The sequence below is a fragment of the Ricinus communis genome, chromosome 8 (assembly GCF_019578655.1).
Source record: "Ricinus communis isolate WT05 ecotype wild-type chromosome 8, ASM1957865v1, whole genome shotgun sequence".
Taxonomy (NCBI): Eukaryota; Viridiplantae; Streptophyta; class Magnoliopsida; order Malpighiales; family Euphorbiaceae; genus Ricinus; species Ricinus communis.
The window spans coordinates 21,404,343-21,418,466 of NC_063263.1; positions in this window are offsets into that span (position 1 = coordinate 21,404,343).

Genomic DNA, 14,124 nt, shown 5'->3' on the forward strand with positions numbered 1-14,124 from the left:
TATGGAATTATAAGGATTGGTCATTTCGATTACCCTTCACGCTTTGGGGATATCGAATAACTGAGTGAATGTCGACACGGCAGACTCCGTACTCTTTGATTTATGGGACTGAAGCAATCTTACTAATTGAGTTGGAATTGAAGTCTTTGAGAGTTGTATTGGAGGCAGAAATGCCAAAATATTAGTGGGTCGAGCAGAGACACCAATAGTTGGCTTTAGTCGATGAGAAAAGGATAAAAGCTCTATTCCACATGTAGTTGCATTAGAAACGGATAGTTAGAGCATTGAATAAGAAAGTGAAGCCATGAAATATTAAAGCTGGTGATTTAGTATTAAAGCACACAAGACCTATTGTATTTGACTCAAGAGGGAAGTTTAAGCCTAATTGGAAAGGCACGTACTAAGTAAAAAAAATCCTGCCTAAATGCCACTAAGATCTCGGACTTAGAAGGAAACAAGTTCTATAAGCAAATCAACCTAGATCATCTCAAAAAATATTATGTATAAAAATAAATATTATAGAAAAAATAGCATGCTAATCAGAAAATCCGAAAAGGGTTGTGTAATATCCTGAATTTTAATTTTAATTGAATATTATTATTCTTTTAAGAGTATTTTGGTAATTTAATATTTTTTCGGACTACTAAACATTTCGAGGTATATTTAGACGTGATAAATTTATTAATCATTGATCATATTTGAATTGTTATTTTTCTTAAATTATTTTACTTTATTTTATTAAATTTTATTTTATTTCTAATTTAAATTTCATTTTGATGTGAGTTAATTTAATTTATAAATATATTGTTTTATAACTATTTCGAAGTTAAAATATATTTTTAGTAATCTAAGTATTGGAAGTTAATAATTTAGTATTTAATTAGATATAAAATTACAAATTACTATTTTAACCCTCAATTAATAAATTTTATGTATATATATATATAAGAAATAAGATTACTATAGCCTCTTTTTCTTATAAGAAAGGACAAAACTGAAATTTGGAAAAAGAAAAAAAAAAGAGAAATTTCAGCTTGGTCCCTCCTCCTACCTCAGTCATTCTCTCTCGTCATACACTATTGCCACTACTCATTTCTTCACCTATTCACCGGCAATCAGCCCCTTTTCACCATCTAACACCCATTTCAGGCCATCATTATCTCGCTCCAACCCTCGCCGGCGTCAAGCAACATCAAGAGTCGTCGTTTCGTGTGCTTCGAAGAGAGAGAAAATGTCTTTCACTGCTTCCCTTGCAGGTTTAACATCTTGCCTACCTCCTTTGGCTGATCAGATCCCAAAAATTAGTTCATGTCGAAAAACCTTAGGATAGTGAAACTTAGCTCTGATCTCCTCTGTTTCACTATTGATCAAGCTCGCTGGTGTAAAAACTTTAAACGGCAGATAGAATTTTCCGGCCACTTTCTGGCAAAAATACTTGTACATCTAGACTTCTGAGATTGTGGGCTTTCTTTTGATGTGCTCAGATCGAATTTTCATCACTGTCAAAAAAATTTCGGCAACCGGCGAAATTTTTATTTTTATTTCTCGACATTCATGTCGTTGTTTCGTATTAATTTCTCAACTCGCTATAATAAATTTTTAACTGAACTTATTTAGTTAATTATTTATATTTATATTTTGGGTAGTTACTTAGTAATTAGAAATTGTTATGTGTTTGAGATTAATTATGGATAATTAGTGATAAATTGAGATTAAATTGAGGTTGATTAAGGATTAATTATGAAAATTTAATTTATAGATTCAATTACTATAGTTAGAAAATTATGTTAGTCGGTTTATTAATTTCGAAAGTATTAATTTTATTATTATTATTATTATCATTATTACTATTATTATTATTATTATTATATACAAAATCGGAAAATTGATGATACTAATTTGAGAATAATAATTTAAGATATTAATTGATGATTGCAGTATTATGCTAAAGATTCCCGAGTCATAATTGCGGATAAAATTTTGCTATCACTGGTCATGCTGTTAAGCGGAATTTCCATAGGACCAACTCGTAATTTCTTAGAAGTCTAGAATTAGATTGAGTATTTTATATAGTAAGAACAAATATTAATTATTATTTATGGATTTTAGATTCTCCATCCCATCAGCTAGCTCCATCGGACGCGTGGACAGCCATAGGAAGACATCATATTTGTGAGTTAAAGTCATATAATCATTGCACATGTGTCATGTCTAATCTAAATGCAATATTTTTATTAATAATCATTATGATTACTATTAGTATTACTATTATTATTAATTTTATTTTCATTATTTTCAATATTTTTTATTATTTTTATCATCATATTTATCATTATTATTATTGTTGATAATACTGCATTTAGTTTTTATGTCTACTATACTCGATGCTATTTAATTCTAATACTTAATAAATTATTAAATAATATTAAGATTGTGATTTATGTCATTTTTCACATTATTAATGTTATATGATTGTATTATGATTCGGGATAGTAGAACATGCCACCTGATGGGTTGTATCAGGAATGCGTACGCACAGGTATAAATCAGAGATAGGTAATAGAAAAATATTTTTATGATGTGTCCTAGTCGAGCATAGCTCTCTAGACTTATGGAAATTTGATTGCCGGAGAAAAGGTTTCTGGTTAAGCATTGTTCTCTAGGCGCTGGCTATATTAAAAATTAAGTGACCAGACTAGATTTAAGGACTCTAGTCGAGCTTTGCTCTCTGGGCGCCAATCTTATTGGAATAATATAGTTGAATCGCTAATAGGTTTGGAGTTTAGGCTTATGCTGAGGTACTCGTCCAATAATGTTTAAATTGTATTTTTCTGAACCATGACATGAAACGCGTTTTAATATGATATAATATTTTGTTCTGATTAAATAAAAAATTTTATTAGATGGTTGTATTTATTTTTGAATTATATGATTTCAACTCACTGTCGAGACTGACAGTCTTAAACTTTATTTTTCAAGTGTTTGTTAGGTTTCTCGCAGTTCTTCTCCTTTGGCAGCCCGACTTCTTTTATCTTCGGGTTTAATGTAACTAATTTTGTTTTTATATCTGATTATTAGAATTCTAGATTCTCTGTAGTAGTGATTCTAAAACTTCTTATTTTTTTTTGGCATGTTAAACAAACCGATGAGGTATTACTTAATTGTGCTGACAGACTAATTTAAATATGTAGTATTTGGGTGGTTGAAAATTAGTCATGAAATAGTGTTATAATGGTTAAAATTATAATTTGATTGAGTTAGTAATTAGTCAAGCTTGCTACGAGTTTCGGTGGCCTTACACCTACCCATTCCCTAGCGCCGGTCACAGGCGCACAAATTGGATCGTGACAGGTTGGTCAAGCAAAATTCAAGACAATGAGAGAAAATAATCAGCTAAAAAATCTGAAAAGATTAGCTGATGACTGGAGTTGTATCATTTGGGCCTTTACTAAATGAATAAGTAGCTTAGAATTTTTATCAAACATACATATATCTGTTTATTTCCTTGCGCAGTAACTGGAAAAAAAAACTAAATTAAAGTCTTAAGCAAAATAAATGAGATCTAAAAAGAAATATATTTTTATCTTCACCTCTTATTTCTATTTGCATCTTTATTCTTAGAATCAGCAGCTAGTTCTGAAATCCTCTTAAACCTCGCAAAATCTAGGAGAAGTGGTAATTAAAAGCTCGACCTAAGCCCTGAAGTTATCATCTATGGTAAGGTTGCATTCTATGTCTCGTCTCGACGAGGCCAAAATCTCTCCATCTTATCTAGGAAATCTTGTCTCGGTGAGAAGCCTTCAAACTCAGGAGGAATTCCAAAATCTGTTGCTTCTGCCTATACTACTGACAAAGTCTTGAAGGTGTGTAAAAAATGGATGCCCGCAATCTGGATGAAGGCTCACAATCACCGTACACCATGAGGGTCACATGCTTGATTCTCCACGAGGGGTAGGTCCAGCAGATAAGCGTGTCTACAATGCCTTTTATCCAAGAAATTCAGCCACCATGATCCCACAAGGTAACAACTGATCGAACTTACACGTGCTTCAGCTTGTACTTGTAATACCCGAAATTTTTCCCTTAATAATGATTTTATTAATAATGATTAATAAATAAATTTTTATTTAAATTAATTTTATTTTATTTTATTTGGTTTAATTTGGAATGATGTAATGGAAATTTTAATGTTGGACAAATAAATAAGTTATTTTTCATATCCAGTTAGTTTGATTTTTAAGAAGTTAATTTAAGTAAATTATTTGAGAAATAAATTATATTTTTGGTCATTCTAAATTTTTCCTAAATGTGTATATATATATAAATAAAATTATATATTGGAAGAATTTGTAAAGGGTGTTTTTATAAAAGAATTTTAGGAAAATGGGTATTTTATTTAGCTAGTGGTATTAAATTTTAAGTTGGAAAATATTTAGCAAATTGGTTATTTAATTTAATTGTGTGTTAGGACTAAATTGGAAATTTATTTTAGGATGAGGATTAAAAGTATAATTTTATTATTATGGGGGTTTAATGAAAATTTGTATGTCTAGTATTTTCTGTAAATAAATATGTCGGCAGGGGTATATGTAATTGTGTATTTTCAATAATTCTAATTTGACACAAATTAATTAGTTAGGGGCTTAATTGAAAGGCTAAAAAAGTTTGGGGGTTAATTGGAATTTTTACAGGATGAAATTGCAGTAATTAAAAAAGTTGAGAGACCAAAAGGTAAGAAAGAAAAATGCAGGGAACTAATGTCGACATTGGAAGGAAAGGAAGAAGAAAAGAAAGAGAAAGGAAGGAGGAGAGAGTCGTGGGGAGAGAGAGGTCAGTAGGGGAGGAAGGGCCGGCCGAGCCTGCGGCGGCGGCAGCAGCGATAAAAAAAGAGCGTTGTGGTACGGCCGATTCAGCATCCTTTTCGGCGAGGTCGGTCTTGTTTTGACCGATGAGTTGAGAGCTTCCTTTTGGTGGCGGGATGAGAGAGTTCCGATAAGGTGATGGCAGTGGCATTTTCCGACGAGCTCCGGCGGTGGATGGATGATCGGAGGACGTATTCTGACTCTTCTCAGCTCAAGTTTCGCAATGGCATCGGTTTCATGGCGATCAGACTTTGTTTGCAAATCGACGGCCAAGATCATCCGCAAATCGCTCTGGATGATTGAGGGTCGGATTGGAAAATCGAAAGCTGGGATCATCATCAGCGCGTCGTTTCGAGTCCGATGGTGTATTCGGATCGTTGATCGGACTTCGGTGGCTGGAAGCGAGTCAACCGAGCGATCAAGCATCTCGGTAATTTTCTTTGGCCGTTAATTTAAGAATTCTTTGATTTAATTTATGCTTATTGATTTGTGTTCAGTATTAGATGATATTTGTTTGTCGGACTGCCTGCCGTAGTCGTGATTTTTGTGTTGTGTGGCGGAGTCGGGAAAATAGTGAAGTCTTGGGGACCTGACTCCCATTGTGTTAAATTATTGAATATTTGAGGTGTTTTTCTGGCAGGTCGTGGACCTGTTTTACAAGGGGTAAATCTACCCAAGTGTTTTGATAAATTATTTTTCGTGATTAGATAATCCGTCTGTTCGGCTCGCTCCACCCGAGGCATCGAAGCAGAGATAGGAGGTCGCCAAAGCTGTGAGTTAAAGTCATATATCAGTTATGCCCGTGTCATGCATAAATGTTTGAATAGCTATTGTGATTATTTGATTGCAAGTTCAAATTATTCATTTAATTATTATTCATTCATATCATGCTTTTGATTACTATTCATATATATAACATTTCCTTTATCATTGACTTTATTATTGCATGATGACACGGGATGGAACGATAGTAGAACATATTAGTTTGATGAGTGTACCGGTGTAAATCCGAGAGTAATGAGAAAAGGGTAAATTCATAAATTTAAGGAGGAAAGATTAGGACTTGCCCTGATCGAGCTTGATCTCTGAGCTTAGTAGAGTGTGTTTGCCGGAGGTAAGGTCCTTGATCGAGCTTGCTCTTTGGGCTCCGGCTTAGTTGGAAATCAAGTGTTCAGGCTAGAGATAAGGTCCCTGATCGAGCTTGCTCTCTGGGCGCCAGACCTGTTGGATTAAGAGAGCCGAAAGGCTAAGACAAGTGACCAGACTGGAGGTAAGCTCCCTGATCGAGCTTCGGTCTCTAGGCGCCAATCCTATTGGAATGAGATTAGTCGAGATGTTAGAGTTGAGATTAGTCGAGGTGTCAGTATGGAGATTGATCGAGATGTTGTATTGGGATTAGGGTTCTACTGAAGTACTCTATCCCGTTGTGTGTGAAAATTATTTTCTTTAATTTAAGCATGACATGACACATATATTTTTACATGACTAATGATTATTTTAAATTAAATAAATGTATGATCGAAGTATATGTAAATGTTTTTAGATATATGATTTTAACTCACTCTTGAGACTGACAGTCTCAATTTTACTGTTTTTCAGATCTGTGACTATTAGTCTTCCCGCGACTCTTATCTAGTAACCTGACTCCTTCATCATCGGGTGATGTATTTGATTTGGTATGTTAATTTGTAAAATCTTAGATTCTCCGCAATTGAAATAGTAGACGTATCAGTTGTAATGCTTTGTAGTTTCGGGTCTAGGCTAATTCTTCTGGCAAACCGAATTAATTATGTAAAATGTAACTGTTAAAATAATTTTGGCATCAGCAAAATGAGATGATTTTATTTAAGTCAGTGAGTATCAGGCTTACTACGGGATTCGGTAGCCTTACGCCTACCCATTCCCTAGTGCCGGTCACGGCCCACAGATAGGGTCGTGACAGTACTTATCGATGTTCCATGGGATGGTCAGTATCTAAAGCTTCTCGCGCAACCAAATCTTCAAAAATAGTAATAAGAAATAATAAAAAAGAGAGAGAAAAAAGAAAAGAAAAGAGATAAGTTAAAAATCTGAAAGAGCGGCTTAGGCAAGATGATAGGAAATCATCATCTTAACAATCATACACCCCAATAACTAATAAGTTATGATACATATGGAATGCAAGAAAACACCCTCCAATCAAGATGATTTCAAAACCCAAGGATCTCCTCAAGTGAAGTTAGGGAAAACTAGTTCCAAAAATGAAACTAGCACTTGAATTCAACTCCAAACGCCACAAACCAAGTATGATTTCATGAGTTAAGAATCAAACACAAGATTTTGGTTAGAGAATGCCACAAACTAAAAAATAGTTTGATAAGTTCAAAGTTCATGCAAGAACTTAAGCAAAAACACTCACAAAGAGCAAATAAAAATTATCATTCATCAATTCATTTTTACAAATGGATTTGGCTTTGATATTTATAGCCAAAATAAGACAAAAAAACCTAAATGGGTGTCTTTTGAGCTTCTCTACGTTTTTCCCTTTAATTCCCCTTAAAACTCATTAAAAGTAGCTGTTTTTACATTGATGTCACTCATTTTGTAACTCCCAAATGACAACTAATTATGTGCATCCATTTTGTAACTCCAAATTATGACTAATTATGTGCATCCATTTTGTAACTCTAAATGACAACTAATCAACCATAACTTAAGAAAAAACTAATAAAAATAAAAATAAAAAGGCTTCAAATGAATTTTAATAAACCTATGAGTTCAGCCCAAACTTATTGCACTAAATTTATGATTTTGGATCCTTTTTGCAATCCGAAATCTTGGGTCAAACCTTGTTGTGTTTGAACACTCCAAATGTCTTTAATTAAGCCCAACAAAGCTTCTTGCATCCTTTTGGACTTGGATCTTGTCATTGGACCTTCTTGAAAGCTTAAAGGATCATTTGTAATTCTTGTCTTTATTGCATCATAAGTGTTAAGGCAAAGATAATAATAATAAAAAAACAGATTTGGTTGCATACCTGTAAGAGGATGAGACTACCACCAAACCGTTGATGGGTTTTGTGCATTGTCTAACCAATGATGGTTTCTACCAAGATAATGGGTACAGAATCTGCTTCGTGCTCCACTTGATCAATGATACTAGCAATTCTGATATATCCCCCTCCTTGAGAAGAAATCAGTAGAAATTAGGCATAAAAGCAAAAGCCCAGCATCCAGAACTAAGCAGGTGTCCCTCTTTCTTTCTTCTCATAGCTAGAGATTAGAGAAGTAAGAGTAATATGCTCACCAACATAATGAGAAATTACTTCGGTTAGGGCCATGTCAAGTAGTTCCATGAATTTTCCAGGAAGAGGATTACTAAGCTTTGGCAAAGCAATCGGATGAGAAAAACCCATGGGACCTTCAAGAATGGCAGGAAACTCTTCAATTATGGGACATAACTCTTACCCATTTAATCTAAAAATATGATCTCTTGGATATCTAAAGTTGACAGCAGAATGAAGAAACCAATAATCAAACTTGATGTGCTACATGGCTTTAAAGGATGACAGTCATCACCAGTTAGGGTTTTGAGGATGGAATTCGTGTATGGGGAAGTGTGAGGGGTGCATGTGTATATAAAGACCTGAAATCAAAGTTTAATTCAGACTCTACAACTGCAGAGCCGAATCGACTGAGCACATAGACGAATTGATTGTATGATGTCATCGTGTGTTTTTTTGGCTTTTTGAAGGCTTTTCAGGCATTTTCTCAGGCCTTTATCATGCGTAAGTACAAAATATGCAATATGGGGAAGAAATCAAGGGCAAAGCATGGATTTAAACATTAAAAGTATGGAATTTTATATCTCTAATATTTTAAAATTTTATAAAACAAATAGCAAAAGGGCAAAAATACAAGCAATAGCAAGAAGGTTAAAAGTCAAGGGTTCTCTCCTGAATCCCCATCTCTTCGTCAGAATTAGTATCCATTCCTTGGGTTCACAAGGTAGGCAGTTGAGCATCAAGGTGTCAATTCTATGCCGCTGGGCATCAATCTGACGCTATCGATCGTCCACTTGCCCTTGCAAGCTCTCATGGTCCATCTAATGCAAACTTAAAGGGAGATTAGTTAGTACATCTTATACATGCATACATTTTGCATTTCATAAATCATTTTCTTACTTCCTAGCCGTTCGCCATAAATGAAGAACTGCCCTCCTCGCAGGGCCGACCAATCGATGTTCATGCTCGAACTGGTCTCTCTGAACTTAGGTGATTACTCTTATATGTTATTAACATTTCAAGAAAAAAGAGATGTGAAAAAATAAAAAATAAAAAGAGAATGCAACTGACATGCGTGCAAGTACTCAGAGTAAACTCTGACGAGATGTAGTGCTCCATGGCGAGCTGATGCTTTATCATACCGTGAGGGCTCCAATACGAGCCCATTGGGTCTGGGAGGGATGAGACACTCCCGGAATCACATCTAACGTAGTCGTGGGAGATGATTCAAACGCAGCACCAATAGAAGAACTGGAGATGTGGGAGGGCCTAGAACGTTGAGTATACCGCCTCTCTATCGACTCAAGAGCGGCGAGTGCATGTCGAATAAACTGTAGCCAAAGTAGTTGGATAAATAAGCGAAGTAAATAAGAGTAAAGACTCGATAGAGTAAGTCAAAATAAATACCTGAGCCATAACATCATCGTCTAATGGCACGGTAAAGGCATAACTCGTCCTCCAGGACCAGATGGTGAGATCCTCAGGCTCATTATATCCCACCAAGCACGTTGTTAACTCCTACCCAGCAAGATCGATTGTCTAAAACATAGAGAATGGTGGAAACAAAAGGACTCGGCGTCTGTTAGGCCTCTAGTCTCATCCGTAGATCCTCTCACCTAAATACTATGCCCGATAGGTAGGTTTGACCAGCAAAATCCTCTTGTGCTCAAGGTCGGTAGCAAAGAGCACATATGGATCCCAATGGTGGCGCTTCTCGAGCCAATTGCTGGGAATCTATAAATTGGAAAGGTAAGTAACTAATATATATAAATTACAAATTCTTGTCTCAAGTCAGGGAGTTGATCCGTGTCACGACCCGACCTGTGGGCCCCTGACCGGCACAAGGAAATGGGTAGGCGTAGGGCTACCGAATTCCGTAGTAAGCCTGATCATTCACTAACTCAATTAAATTGAAATTCAGACTCAATCCAAAGCACTAATTCACAATTAACCTTAACCATAAAATCCTACATATTTAATTCGGTCTGCCAGCATAATTAGGCAATACCTGAATTTACATAAAATTACAAACTGATAAGTATAAAATTTCTACTGCGGAGAATGTAAAATTTTCACAAGTTAAGCATACCAAAATCAATTACATCAACCCGATGATGAAGGAGTCGGTTTGCTAAATAAGAACTGCTGGAGGACTAAGAATCACCTGAAAAACAGTGAAATTGAGACTGTCAATCTCGAGAGTGAGTTAAAATCATATATCCAAAAACAATTACAAACAGTTCAATAACATATTTATTTAATTTGAAATAAACCTTAAGTCATGCAAAAATATACGAGTCATGCCATGCTTAAATAAAAAATAACTTTCACATACTATGGGACAGAGTACTTCAGTAGAACCCTAATCCCAACACTAACATCTTGACTCTCTCATTCCAACAAAACTGGCGCCCAGAGAGCGAAGCTCGACCAGGGTCCTTAACTCTAGTCTGTCACTTAATTATCACTAGCAGTCTTAGCCTTTCGGCTCTCTTACTCCAATAAGACTGGCGCCTAGAGAGCAAAGCTCGACCAGGGTCCTTAACTCTAATCTGGTCACTTAGGTTTCCAAATAAGCAGGCGCCTAAAGAGCAATGATCGACTAGGGATCTTTACTCCAATAAACTCACTCTACTCAGCCCAGAGAGCAATGCTTGACCAGGGCAAGTCCTAAATTTACCTTTTAAAATTTACCCTTTTTACTATCTGTTTCAGATTCCTACCAGTGTGTGCACAGTCCTGATGCAACTCATCAAATAACATGTTCTACAGCCGTCTCATTCCGAGTCAACACGAAAAAACAAAACCATAATGCAGTAAATGAAACATATATAAATAGTGATTAAATAAATAATTAAATTATTAAATTATTTAATCAGAACTATCACATAAAAATCTTAGCATGACAGGTGAACAGATATATGATTTTAACTCACAGCTTTGACGACCTCCTAGCTCTGCTCCGATGCCTCGGGGGGAGCGAGCTGAAGTGACGAATTATCTAACCATGGAAAACAATTCAATCAATAAAATTAAAGCACTTGACAATTAATCCTAGGTCTAGACTCCTAGGACTGACTGTCTAAAAAAATTTCAACTCGGGTAAATTCTACCGAAAATTCGGCAAAATCTTCCCTAAACACGGACATTTATCTCCCATATAGCGGGTCCAGGACCTGCCAGAAAATACTTCAAATTTTTAAAAATTTATTTTAACAGGAGTTGGGTCCCCAAGACTTCACTATTTTTCCTGACTCTGCCACACATCATAAATTACGACTAATAGCAGACAGTCCGATAATTATTTTTAACTCATAATATTTTTCTAATGCTCAACACAATTTAATAAACACATAAATTTTACCAATGAATTCTAAAATCAACGGGCCAGAGAATTACCAAGACGCTTTATCGCTCCGGTCGACTCGCCTCCAGCCGCCGGAGTCCGATCGACTATCCGGCTCCCGTACCGATCTTCCAATCTGACCCCCGATCATCCAGAGAAATTTACAGACGATCTCGGCCATCGATTTTCAAACGGATTCCGATCGCCACGAAACTGGTGCCATTGGAAAGCTTTTGAACTGAGGAGAGTCTGGATATGCCCTCCGATCGGCCAAAACTTGCCGGAACTCGCCGGAAAAGCCCGAGGTTCCGACTACCCCTACTCTTTTCACCTCGCCGAATCTTGCAATTCTGGCAGCCTCAAGGGTGGCGATGGTCGAAAAAGAAAGCCTAGAAGTTACTGATCATTTTAAGCCCAATAACGCATCCAATGGTCACCAGAAACTCCATAATTGGTGGCAAGGAAAAATCTACCATTCTAGCCACTTCCGTTGCCTGACGCCATTGCTAGCGCCACTACCACCACTGCACTCGCCGGCCTCTGCTGCACCTTTGGCCATCGCCACCACACTCGGCCAGCCACGGACGGTAGCGCAACACTCTTCCCCTTCTTCCCCAACATGCCGACGCCCCTCCCCTCTTTCTTCCTTCTTCCTTTTCTTTTCTTTTCCTCTCCATATTGACTTTTGGTCCCTGAACTTTTTTTCTTTACCATTTACTCCCTCAACTTTTTTAATTACTAACAATTTCGTCCTATAAAATTTCTAATTAACCCTTAAATTTTTTTTTAACTTTTCAATTAAGCCCCTAACTATTTAATTTGGGCCAAATTCGAATTATTAAAAATATATAATTACTTATTTACCCTTTTTTTTAAATGTAAAATTATCAAAGTGCCCTTGCCGACACCTTTAATTATAAAAATACCAAACATACAAATTTTGATTAAAAACCCATATTAATAAAATTATATTTTAAATCCTTATTCCAAAATAAATTCTCAATTTAATCCTAACACAATTAATTTAATTAATCAATTTACTAAATATTTTTCAATTAAAATTAACACCATTTGCTAATTAAAATTTATCATTCCCCGATAATTCTTTTATAAAAATATTATTTACTAATTCTTTCGTAACCCTTAAATATAGAATTTTAATTCATATATTCATTTTGGAGAAAATTGAATGACCAAAAATATAATTTATATTCTAAAGAATTTACTTAATTAATTTATTAAAAATCAAACTAATTGGATATAGAAAATAACTCCCTTATTTGCCTAGCATTAAAATTCTATTTAAATCATCCCAATTACATCAAATAAAAATAAAGTAAATTTTATTTTAATAAAAACTCATTTATTAATTATTATTAATATTATCATTGTTAAAGAAAAATTTCGGGTATTACAATCCATATGTAGTACACATGGATTTGAGCCCACTCTTCGAGCCCCAGCGACTCAAGCGAGGGAAAGCTCGAGATGTGCAAATGGGTTGTGAGCCCACTAGAAGGTAGATCTCCAAGGCCCAAACTTGTAAAATGAAAGTCAATACTCATTATGTAAATATAAGAAAGTAAGAATAAAGAAAACAGAGCAGAACTTACATGTATCACGCTAGAAGCCACAAATCCTTCTACTACCACAGACAGTGATGTCCATCTGGTGATACAAGTAAACAAGAGCCACAGATCCCTAATTGTAGGAAGAGACCAGGTCTAAATCTAATAGTGGGGCCAAATAGTGGAAGTTCAGTAAATTTAATGAATTACTGAACAAAGTGGTCCCGAAGAGATATACCAAGAAGGCCTGAGCCATTTGATATACCTTTTGAGCATTTCGAGGCACGAAGCCTCTGTAGTAGAGAGGAATGCTTTGGTAGCAATGCACCTAGTCTTCTTGCACGCCGGTGAGAACCCAATTGATTTCGTAATATAACACTTACAAATGTCAAAATGCTAGTCATGAATCACGTCCTCAAAAGGTACCCTATTATCCATGAAGTCTATCCCTGTGATGGTAGTAAAGGAGAGTGGAGATATTTTCAACTCACCGATCAGAGTGTGGAAGGTGTGAGTAGTATCCATCTACCTCTCAAAAAGCACATAGACCAAGGTATGGTTAATCCTCCAGGTAATAGACGGAAGCGTAGCAACAAATCAATGGAAGCTAGTATCACTGTTTGTAGCTTGAATAGAGCTTGAAAGCTCGTCGAACCACTCGCAAGCCCTATAGAAATTTCTGGCGAACCGGATCGATACTACGTCACTCTAAAAAAGAAGCACAAACAAAGGTATGTAAACATGATGCTGATGCGATGCTTATGCAACTACAACTAAGGTAGTGAACCTATCGATGTAGCCTAGTACAACGACAAGTATTAAAATTATCGTATCCCTTGGGAAAGTGAAATCCTAGAGTTACTACTCATTTCTTATTATTTAGCCTAAAATTAATAACGAAGGTTTCTAAATTTATTAATGACTAAAAGATGAATTTTAAATGTAATGCGAGAATGAATGAGAAAATAGAATAATCAAGACAAGAAAGCAAACCCAAAGAGGACCTAGACTAGTTGGCAACCAAACAAAATATAACAAATTGTTGAGTCCGATTATACAACCCGTGGATGGATTCTAAACTAAATT